Source organism: Carcharodon carcharias, chromosome 19 (genome assembly GCF_017639515.1).
Source record: "Carcharodon carcharias isolate sCarCar2 chromosome 19, sCarCar2.pri, whole genome shotgun sequence".
Taxonomy (NCBI): Eukaryota; Metazoa; Chordata; class Chondrichthyes; order Lamniformes; family Lamnidae; genus Carcharodon; species Carcharodon carcharias.
Genome location: NC_054485.1, coordinates 67899565 through 67910127, shown reverse-complemented (window position 1 = coordinate 67910127; position 10563 = coordinate 67899565). Strand labels below are relative to the sequence as shown.

The 10563-nt window shown below is 48.6% G+C and overlaps 1 non-coding gene across 1 annotated transcript; it reads left to right on the top strand.

The window, feature by feature from the left end:
• The first annotated feature begins 7524 nt into the window (after positions 1-7524).
• On the top strand, positions 7525-7684 carry LOC121292084. Its single transcript, XR_005946189.1, has one exon. It is a non-coding gene; the product is annotated as a U1 spliceosomal RNA (small nuclear RNA).
• The last annotated feature ends 2879 nt before the right edge of the window (positions 7685-10563 follow it).

Sequence of the window (10563 nt, the reverse complement as noted above, 5' to 3'; positions counted from 1 at the left end):
GTAGCAGAGAGATCTGCTCCAGTCCGGTGTGTAGCAGGGAGACCCGATCCGGTTCAGCTCGTAGCACAGAGACCTGATCCGGTTCAGCTCGTAGCACAGAGACCCGATCCGGTTCGGATTATAGCACAGTGGCCCGATCCGATCCGGCTCCCAGCACAGTGACCCGATCCAGTCTACCTCATAGCACAGAGACCGGATCCGGTCCGGTTTGTAGCAGAGAGACCCGATCTGGTCCGGCTTGTAGCACAGAGACCCGATCCGGTCCGGATTGTCGTACAGAGACCCGATCCAGTCCGGTTTGTAGCAGAGACCCGATCCAGTCCGGCTTGTAGTTAGAGACGCGATCCAGTCTGGCTCAAAGCACAGAGACCCGATCCGGTCCAGCTCGCAGCACAGAGACCAAATCCGGTCCGGTTTGTAGCAGAGAGACCCGATTCCGTCCAGCTCGTAGCACAGAGACCCGATGCGATCCGACTTGTAGCACAGAGGCCCGATCCAGTCTACCTCATAGTACAGAGACCGGATCCAGAGGTTTGTAGCAGAGAGACCCGATCCAGTCTGGCTTGTAGCACAGAGACCCGATCCAGTCTACCTCATAGCACAGAGACCGGATCCGGTCCAGTTTGTAGCAGAGAGACCCGATTCCATCCAGCTCGTAGCACAGAGTCCCGATCGGGTCCGGCTTGGAGCATAGAGACCCCATCTGTTCCGGCTCGCAGCACAGAGACCCGATCCGGTCCAGCTCATAGCACAGAGACCTGATCCAGTCTGGCTTGTGGCACAGAGACCCGTTCTGGTTCGTAGCACAGAGTCCCAATCCGGTCCGGCTCGCAGCACAGAGACCCGATCCGGACCGGTTTGTAGCAGAGAGACCCGATCCGGTCTGCCTCACAGCACAGAGGCCTGATCCGCTCTGGCTTGTAGCACAGAGACCCGATCCGGTCCGGCTCACAGCACAGAGACATGATCCGGTACGGCTTTTAGCACAGAGACCCGATCCGGTCCGGTTTGTAGTAGAGACCCGATCCGGTCCGGTTTGTAGTACAGAGACTCGATCCAGTATGGCTCATAGCACAGAGACCCGATCCACTCCGGCTCACAGCACAGAGGCCCAATCCGGCCCGGTTTGTAGAACTGAGACCGCATCTGGTCCGGCTCACAGCACAGAAACCCGATTCGGTCCGGCTCTCAGCACAGAGGCCCGATCTGGTCTATCTTGTAGCACAGAGTACCGATCCGGTCTGGCTTGTAGGATAGAGTTCTGATCCAGTCCGGTTTGTAGCAGAGGGACCCGATATGGTCCGGCTCGCAGCACAGAGACACGATCCGGTCCGGCTCACAGCACAGAGGCCTGATCCAGTCCGGCTTGTAGCACAGAGACCCGATCTGGTCTGGCTCGCAGCACAGAGTCTCAATCCGGTCCGACTCATAGCACAGAGACCCGATCCAGTCCGGTTTGTAGCAGAGAGACCCCATCCGGTCCGGCTTGTAGGACAGAGACCCGATTCAGTCCAGTTTGTAGCAGAGACACCCCATCCGGATGGCTTATAGAACAGAGACCCAATCCGATCTGGTCCAGTTTGTAGCAGAGAGACCCGATCTGGTCCGGCTCACAGCACAGAGGCCCGATTCGGTCTGGCTCACAGCACAGATGGCCGATCCGGTCCAGCTTTTAGCCTAGAGGCCCAATCCGGTCCGGCTTGTAGCACAGAGGCTCAATCTGGTCCGGCTTTTAGAACAGAGGCCAAATCCGGTCTGGCTTGTAGCACAGAGGCTCAATCTGGTCCGGCTTTTAGAACAGAGGCCAAATCCGGTCTGGCTTGTAGCACAGAGGCTCAATCTGGTCCGGTTTGTAGCAGAGAGACCCGATCCGGTCCAGCTTGTTGCACAGAGACCCAATCCGGTCCGGCTCACAGCACAGAGACCCGATCCGGTCCGGCTGACAGCACAGAGACCCGATCCGGTCCGGCTCACAGCACAGAGGCCTGATCCGGTCTGGCTCACAGCACAGAGACCCGATCCGGTCCGGCTGACAGCACAGAGAACCGATCCGGTCCGGCTTGTAGCACAGAGACCCCATCCGGTCCGGCTGACAGCACAGAGACCCGATCCGGTCCGGCTTGTAGCACAGGGACCCGATCCGGTCTGGCTTGTAGCACAGGGGCCTGGCGCAGAGCATGGAGGCCCAGCTCAACCTGGCTCACAGCCTGTGGACTGGCCAGCCTCAGAGTGTGCAGATCCTGCCCACTTCCCAGCAGGGATGCCTGGTACAGCACATCTCACAGCACAGAAGTCCAGCACAGTCTGGCCTGGCCCTCAGCACAGATCCCCAGCCCAGCCCTTCATGCAGTTTGGAGGCCTGGCCCAGCCAGTGCTCGTCCTGTGAGCTGTGAGCCTTTAGTGTGAAAAACAGAAGATCCCAGGCAGAATCTTAGTTTAATCTCCTCCTATTGAAGAGAGTGTGATTGTCCATGTCTTGAAGTTTTCCCTCTTGAATCAGTCTTACATTGAATGGGTTTCACAACCCTCACAGTCAGGTCATCATAAGGATCAGAGCCCAGATAGCAGCAGCCATCAGAAGCTGCTATCCCACTCCGCCAATGTGTTTGTCTTCCAGGAAAAAGACAAGAGAACACAAATGACAACAACATCCTGCAAGAGAGAGAGGACACAGTTGGAGATTGAAGACCCGGTGGACAGTGACTTGGGGGGAGGGAGGGGAAGTGTAGGAGTTGGACCAAAACAGTGCACAGTACAGGAGGTTTACAGAGCTTAGAAAATGTAATGTAAGTAACTTAATAAAAGAATGTAAGATTCGAGATTATACTTGTGGAGAGATGTAGAGTCATGGGTTAATAGTTATGTTAATGAGACCATGATGATGATAATGATGTAACTGTGACATCAATAGTCATCTCCATTCTCAATCATGTTGGAGCCCAGTATGAGTGCAAGACACACCCATGGAAAGTTTATGGCGCAGAAAGAGGCCACTTGTACTCTCGTGTCTGTACCAGCTAAAAACGAGCCGCCAACCTAATCCCACTTTCTAACATTTGGCCTATAATCCTGCAGGTTACAGCACTTGAGGTGCATATCCAGATACCTTTTAAATGAGTTGAGGGTTTCTGCTTCTGCTACCCTTTCACGCAGTGAGTTCCAGACCGCCATTATCCTCTAGGTGAAAAGTTTTCTCCTCCTGTCCCTTCTGATCTTTCTATCAATCACTTTAAATCTATGCCCCCCAGTCACTGACTTCTCTGCGAAAGTAGACCCTTCCCATCCACTCTATCCAGGCCCCTCACGATTTTGTACATCTTAATGAAATCTCCCCTCAGGCTCCTCTGATCCCAGGAGAACAACACCAGCCATTCCAATCTTTCCTCATAGTTGCAATTTTCCAGTCCTGGCAACATCCTCATAAATCTTCTCTGTACCTTCTCCAGTGCAATAATATCATTTCTGTAATGCAGTGACCAGAATTGCACACAGCACTCAAGTTGTGGCCTAGCTAGCGATCTATAAAGTTCCAGCATAACCTCCGTGCTCTTATATCCTATATCTTGACAAATAAATGAAAGGATTCCATACATCTTCTTAGCCACCTTATCGGCCTGTTCTGCTACGTTCAGGTATCTGTAGACATTCACTCCAAGGCCCCTCACTCCCTCTACACTTCTCAGTATTCTCCCATTAATTGTGTATTCCTTTGCCTTGTTTGACTCCCCCAAATACTTCACCTCATTCTTCTCCAGGTTAAATTCCATTTGCTACTATTCTGCCCACCTGACCAGTCCATTGATACCTTCCTGCAGTCTACAGCTGCTCACTATCAACCACATGGCAAATTTTTGTGTCATCTGCAAACTTTTTGGTCCTGCTCCCTAAGTTTAGCCATGTTCAGCACCATTTGCAACTCCTCAGATACTGAAACAGTCCATGTCCAAATGCAGCAAGGCCTGGACAACATCCAGTCTTGGACTGACAAGTGGCAAGTAACATTCACACCACACTAGTGTCAGGCAATGACCATCTCCAACAAGATAGAATCCAACTATCGCCCCTTGACATTCAATGGCATTACCATCTTTGAATCCCCCACTATCAACATCCTGGGGGTTACCGTTGACCAGAAACTGAACTGGACCAGCCATATAAATACTGTGGCTACAAGAGCAGGTCAGGGGCTTGGAATCCTGCAGCAAGTAATTCACCTCCTGACTCCCAAAGCCTATCCACCATCTACAAGGCAAAAGTCAGGAGTGTGATGGAATTCTCCCCACTTGCCTGAATGAGTGCAGCTCAAGAAGTTGGACATTATCCAGGACAAAACAATCCGCTTGATTGGCACCACATCCACAAACATTCACTCCCTCCACCACTGATGCACAGTGGCAGCAGTGTGTACCATCTACAAAATACATTGCAGAATTCACCGAATCTCCTTAGACAGCACCTTCCAAACCCATGACCACTGCCATTGATATGGATAATGGCAGCAGATAGATGGGAACATCACCACCTGGAAATTCCCCTCCAAGTCACTCACCATTCTGACTTGGAAATATATCGCTGTTCCTTCACTATTGCTGGGTCAAAATCCTGGAACTCCCTCCCTAACAGCACTGTGGGTGTACCTACACCACAGGAAATGCAGTGGCTCAAGAAGGCAGCTCACCACCACCTTCTCAAGGGCAATTAGGGATGGGCAATTAATGCTGGCCCAGCCAGCAATGTCCACATCCCATAAATGAATTTTTAAAAATGTCAAAATCATTAACATATACCACAAAAAGCACGAGTAATAAGCCTGTGGAACCCCATTGGAAACAGCCTTCCAGTCACTAAAACACCCGTTAACAATGACCCTGTTTCCTGCCACTGAGCCAATTTTGTATCCAGCTTGTTACATTCCCCCTGGATCCCATGGGCTTTTATGTGGGACCTTGTCTAAAGATTTGGTTAAATTAAGTTTCAGGAAAGTTGAACAGGACTGAAATCAATTGCTGGAAAACAAATGTCAAAGTGATTCTTTTTTAGGGCAGTAAGTGTTGGAGCGACAGTTTCTTAGGACAGGATCAATTCCCACGATTGTCCGTTAATTTAACAGGAACATTAACTAACTAATCGCCAGAGCCAAGGTGGAGATTTAAAATGACTGGTGACCTGGCTCTCACTCTGACCTCCCACTCAGTCTGGTTTTTCACTTGTTTCTCTTTTCAGAAGTCAGTTGTTCATCAATCAGCCATTTACACCTCCTCCAGACATAACTTTTGCTTCTTTATTGTTCTATTGCTATTTCAGAGAGCTGACAAGGATATGAGGGGCAGAATGGCCTCACTCTGTGCTGTAACCATTCTATAATTCTATATTTCTCACTCCCTGTGGCCATTTCACATACAGTAGATTCAGCAGGTGTAAAAAAGATTGCAGGAAGATCTCTGACAGCCTCGCGCTGCTCAGGGATATGATTGCCTATGTGTAGGACAGGGGTGTGGACACCTGCCTCATCAGCCTGGACAAGGAGAAGGCCTTTGACAGAATATCGCACACCTACATGGTGGATGTGCTCTCCAAAATGGGGTTTGGGGAGGGAATTCGCAATTGGATCCAACTGCTCTACACTAACATCAGTAGTGCAGTCTCAATCAATGGGTGGGAATCAGATAGCTTTCCGATTAAATCTGGAGTCAGGCAAGGCTGCTCTCTCTCGCCTGTTCTTTTCGTGTGTTGCATCGAACCCTTTGCTGAGTCCATCAGGAAGGATCCGGGCATAAGAGGAGTGACAATCCCAGGCAGTGGAGGCACTCAGATCAAAGATTCCCTATACATGGACAATGTCGCCATCTTCTGCTTGGATCCACTGTCAGTGCGCAGACTGATCCACATCTGCAACCAGTTTGAACTGGTCTCGGGAGCCAAGGTAAATCATGGGAAGAGCGAGGCCATGTTCTTTGGGAACTGGGCTGACCGATCCTTTGTTCCCTTCACTGTCAGGGCTGACGGCCTGAAGGTGCTGGGGATATGGTTCGGAGGGACCAGGGCATGCATTAGAAATTGGAAGGAGCAAGTGTCTATGGTGAAAAGGAAACTGGGCATGTGGGAGCGACGCTCCCTCTCCATTGCGGGTAAGAACCTGGTCATCAGGTGTGAGGCATTCTCACTGTTGCTGTATGTGGCACAGGTCTGGCCCATTCCAGACTCCTGCGCAATGGCGATCACCCGAGCCATCTTTTGCTTTATCTGGAGGTCGAAAATGGATCGTGTCCGCAGGGACACGATGTACAAGCCTCTAGATAAAGGGGGAAAAAACGTGCCCAACATCGCCCTCATACTGATGGCCACCTTTGTGTGCGGCTGCATCAAGCTGTGCGTAGACCCTCGGTACACAAACACCAAGTGTAACTACATGCTGATGTTCTTCCTGTCCCCGGTGTTGCGAAGGATGGGTCTGGCCACGCTGCCGCAGAACACTCCAAGTAGTAGAACCGTGCCGTACCACCTGTCCCTCATGGAAAAATTTATGCAGAGAAACACCTTTGACCACAAGTCCATCAGGCAGTGGTGGGCACGTAACATCTTAGAGGCCCTGAGGGAAAAGGAGAGGGTGGATCCTGAGGGATGGTTCCCCAAGCAGATTGACAAAGTCATTTGGCAGAATGCCTCATCGCCAGAACTTTCCAACAAGCACCAGGATGTAGCTTGGCTGGTGGTGAGAAAAGCCCTCCCCGTCAGATCCTTCCTACATCCCAGGAGTCTCACCCCCTCGGCACGTTGCCCTTGAGGTGGCTGTGGTGGGGAAGAGACCATTCTTCACCTCCTTGTGGAATGTGCCTTTGCAAAGAAGATCTGGAGAGACTTGCAGTGGTTTCTGTTGAGGTTCATTCCGAGCAGTTCTGTGACACAGGACTCTGTGCTCTACAGGCTGTTCCCAGGGATACACTCCAAGACAAACATCAACTGCAACTGGAGGATCATCAACTCGGTGAAAGGCGCTCTTTGGTCTGCCCAAAACTTATTGGTCTTCCAGTGCAAAGAGTTGTCCCCAAGTGTTGTAGACTGGCACATTCCAAGGTCCAGGACTACGTGCTGAGGGATGCTCTAAAGCTTGGGGCAGCTGCCGCAAAGGTGCAATGGGGAAGAGTCACTGTCTAAGACCTTTCTGCCATAGTACATCAAGGGGCTGGGAATGGTATAGGCCCCTCGGGCTGTATGACTCACATTGAATATATATGCAGTGAAAACTACATGTGTCACAGCTGTATTGAAGCACCTCAGAGTGCAACATTATCTAAGTCATCAATTTGAATATCACTACACTTTCTGTGATGGCCATTTTGAAAAGTTTTGAAGAAAGGTTATATGGATTCGAAACGTTAATCCTGTTTCTCTCTCTACAGATGCTGCGAGACCTGCTGAGTTTTTCCAGCATTTTCTGTTTTTGTTTCAGATTTCCAGCATCCACAGTACTTTACTTTTATTATATTGAAATGTTTTGTAGTGTTCTCTCAGATACTTTATGAATAAATTACATTTTTGCAACAGAAAAATGTTCTCCCAGGACAAGGCTTTCCCATTGCACTTTGGGTGTGCTGACACCTGTGAAGTCCCCAGATGTGGGAGACTCAACAGTGAAAAGTTGTGGTGGGGCGGGGAGGCAGGACAGCATTTGTGCTGGCCTCTGATTTACAAATCAAAAATAGAATTTACAATTCAGATCACCGGATGTACAACAGGAGGGCATGTAGCAGCTTCCTTCCAAGGGCATGTCAATGCTATGCAAGATAATTACCAAATTTCCTTCACCAACTCAATCCTCACGTTTCATCCACTGCAGCTACAGGGTTTTCAAAACTGCATCTCCAATCTCAACCTTGTAAAGTACAGTCACACAATCTCAGCCACACAGGTGGAAGGACAAGCAAAGCACCTGAAACGCTTGGAGTGAAATGAAAATGGAAAATGCAACAAATATTCAGCACGTCTGGCAACATCTGTGTGAAGGGAGAAACAGCAAATAAGCACGTAATGCTCTTTATCAATGCAACCTATTCTTTCAAGGGACATTCAAGCAAGTACTGCAATACTTGGGAAGAATCGAACTATTGGAGTGGTAGCAAATTCTGAACAGGGCGACGTTATGACTTTCAAAACGTAGTGTTTTCCTTGTTTGTCATTTGTCATTGATTGATGCTGTGTGATGCTGCCCTCCCTCTTACTGAATCCCTGATAATTTCCCCTTCACTGGTGTAATAGCGACCATCTATCGGCTGAGGGGGGCGTTGTATCACTTTAATCATAAGAGAGAAAAGCAGGGTTGAGGAAGGAACAAAAACAGAAAATGCTGGAAAAGCATTTTCAGAGTTGAAGAGTCAAACGGACTCGAAACATTAACTCTGTTTTTCTCCCCACAGATGCTGTTAGATCCGCTGAGTTTTCCCAGCATTTTCTGTTTTTGTTTCAGATTTCCAGCATCCGCAGTATTTTGTTTTTATCTCAGGGTTGAGGAAGAGACACTTTGACCATTTTTTAATTAATTCACTCTGACACATTGCTGATTCCGAAATGAATTTAGGCTTTAAGCGCCGAATGCTAAGTTTCTAAGTTATTTCAAGGTGGAATTATGGAGGACCAACCTACCCAGAAAACATGGCGCGAGTGAATACGGTCTATCTCTATCAGCATGGGCGCACCGCGCAGGCTCCGTCCCCCCCCCACCCCCTTCCATATAAGCGCCGAGCATGCGCACTTGCTGCAGCTCCCGGAAGCTAAGCGGGGCCGAGCGCAGCCTCAGCAACAGCGAGTGCGGCTCAGAGGCTGAATCAGAGCCGCCTGGGGAGCATGCGCACTGTCAGCGCCTGGGGAAAATGATAGAGCTGTTTCTGGGACGCGGGGATTGTGGGACCTCTGACCGCCATTGGTCGTCCCCTGTCATGAAGCGTTTTATTGCAGGCTGAAGGAAGGCCATCCACTTTCAATGTTAACTTTTTTCCTTCTCTCCACAGATGCTGCCTGACCTGCTGAGTATTCCAGTATTTCCTCTTTTTATTTCAGATTTCCAGCATCCACAGTGTTTCGGTTTTGTATTTTTTGCAGGCGTTGCTCACAGGACTGAGTCTAGAAACACAGGTCATTCAGTGCTGGTTTGCACTGGGGTTGTGGATGTGGAAGTTGCTTCTTGTTCTCCGGTGTAAGTTTGCATCAGTTTGAGCTGCAATGGCGATGGAGGTGGAGCTGCTGGGTTTAACCCTGAGTGCTTAAATAGGGCCCAACAACGTCTGATGTGTGATGGTCAAGGGAGTTGGGAGTACACAAGATAAGATCACACTGAGTTAGGGGTAATATATTAGCTTGGATAGAGGATTGGCTAACCAACAGAAAGCAGAGAGTCGGGATAAATGGGTCTTTTTCTGGATGGCAAGCTGTAACTAGTGGGGTGCCACAGGGTTCAGTCCTTGGGCCCCAACTATTTACAATCTATATTAATGACTTGGATTCAGGGATAGAAGGTACTATCGCTAAATTTGCAGATGATACCAAAATAGGTGGGAAAGTAAGTTGCAATGAAGAAATAAGAAATTTACAAATGGATATGGGCAGGTTAGATGAATGGGTCAAAATTTGGCAGATGGAGTTTACCATGGATAGGATTGAGGTTATCCATTTTGGTCAGAAGAATAAAAAGGTGACTTATTATTTAAATGGAAAGAAACTGCAGAATGCTTCAGTGCGGAGGGATCTGGGTGTCCTGAAAGCTAATATGCAGGTACAGCAGGTAATAAGGAAGGCAAATGGAATTTTGGCATTTATTGCTAAAGGAATAGAATATAAAAATAGGGAAGTGTTGTTGTAACTGTACAAGGCATTGGTGAGACCGCACCTGAAGTACTGTGCATAGTTTTGGTCCCCTTACTTGAGGAAAGATGTAGTTGCACTGGAGGCAGTTCAGAGGAGGTTCACTAGATTGATTCCAGAGATGTGGGGCTTTTCTTATGAGGATAGATTGAACAGTTTCGGCCTGTACTTGCTAGAGTTTAGAAGGATGAGAGGAGATCTAATTGAGGTATATAAGATACTAAAGGGGATAGACAAAGTAGACGTAGAGCAGATGTTTCCCCTTCTGGGGCATTCCAGAATGAGAAGCCATAATTTTAGGCTAAGGGATGAAAGATTTAAATCAGAAATGAGGAGGAATTACATTTCTCAAAGAGTTGTGAATCTGTGGAATTCACTACCTCAGATTGCAGAGGATGCCAGGACGCTGTATAAATTTAAGGAGGCGATAGACAGATTTTTAATTAGTAACGGGTTGAAAAGTTATGGGGAGAGGGCGGGAGATGGGAGTTGAGGCCAAAATTTGATCAGTCATGATCATAATGAATGGTGGGGCAGGCTCGAGGGGCTGAATTGCCTACTCCTGCTCCTAGTTCATATCTTTTTATGTTGGACAGTAGTGGAGATTAGGTTGCTAAACAGACACAATGTCAAAAAAGCAAAAGAAATTATTTTAGGAACAAGTAGTTTTGAATACTTTGTGGGAACTGCAGCTGCCATTAGTATAAT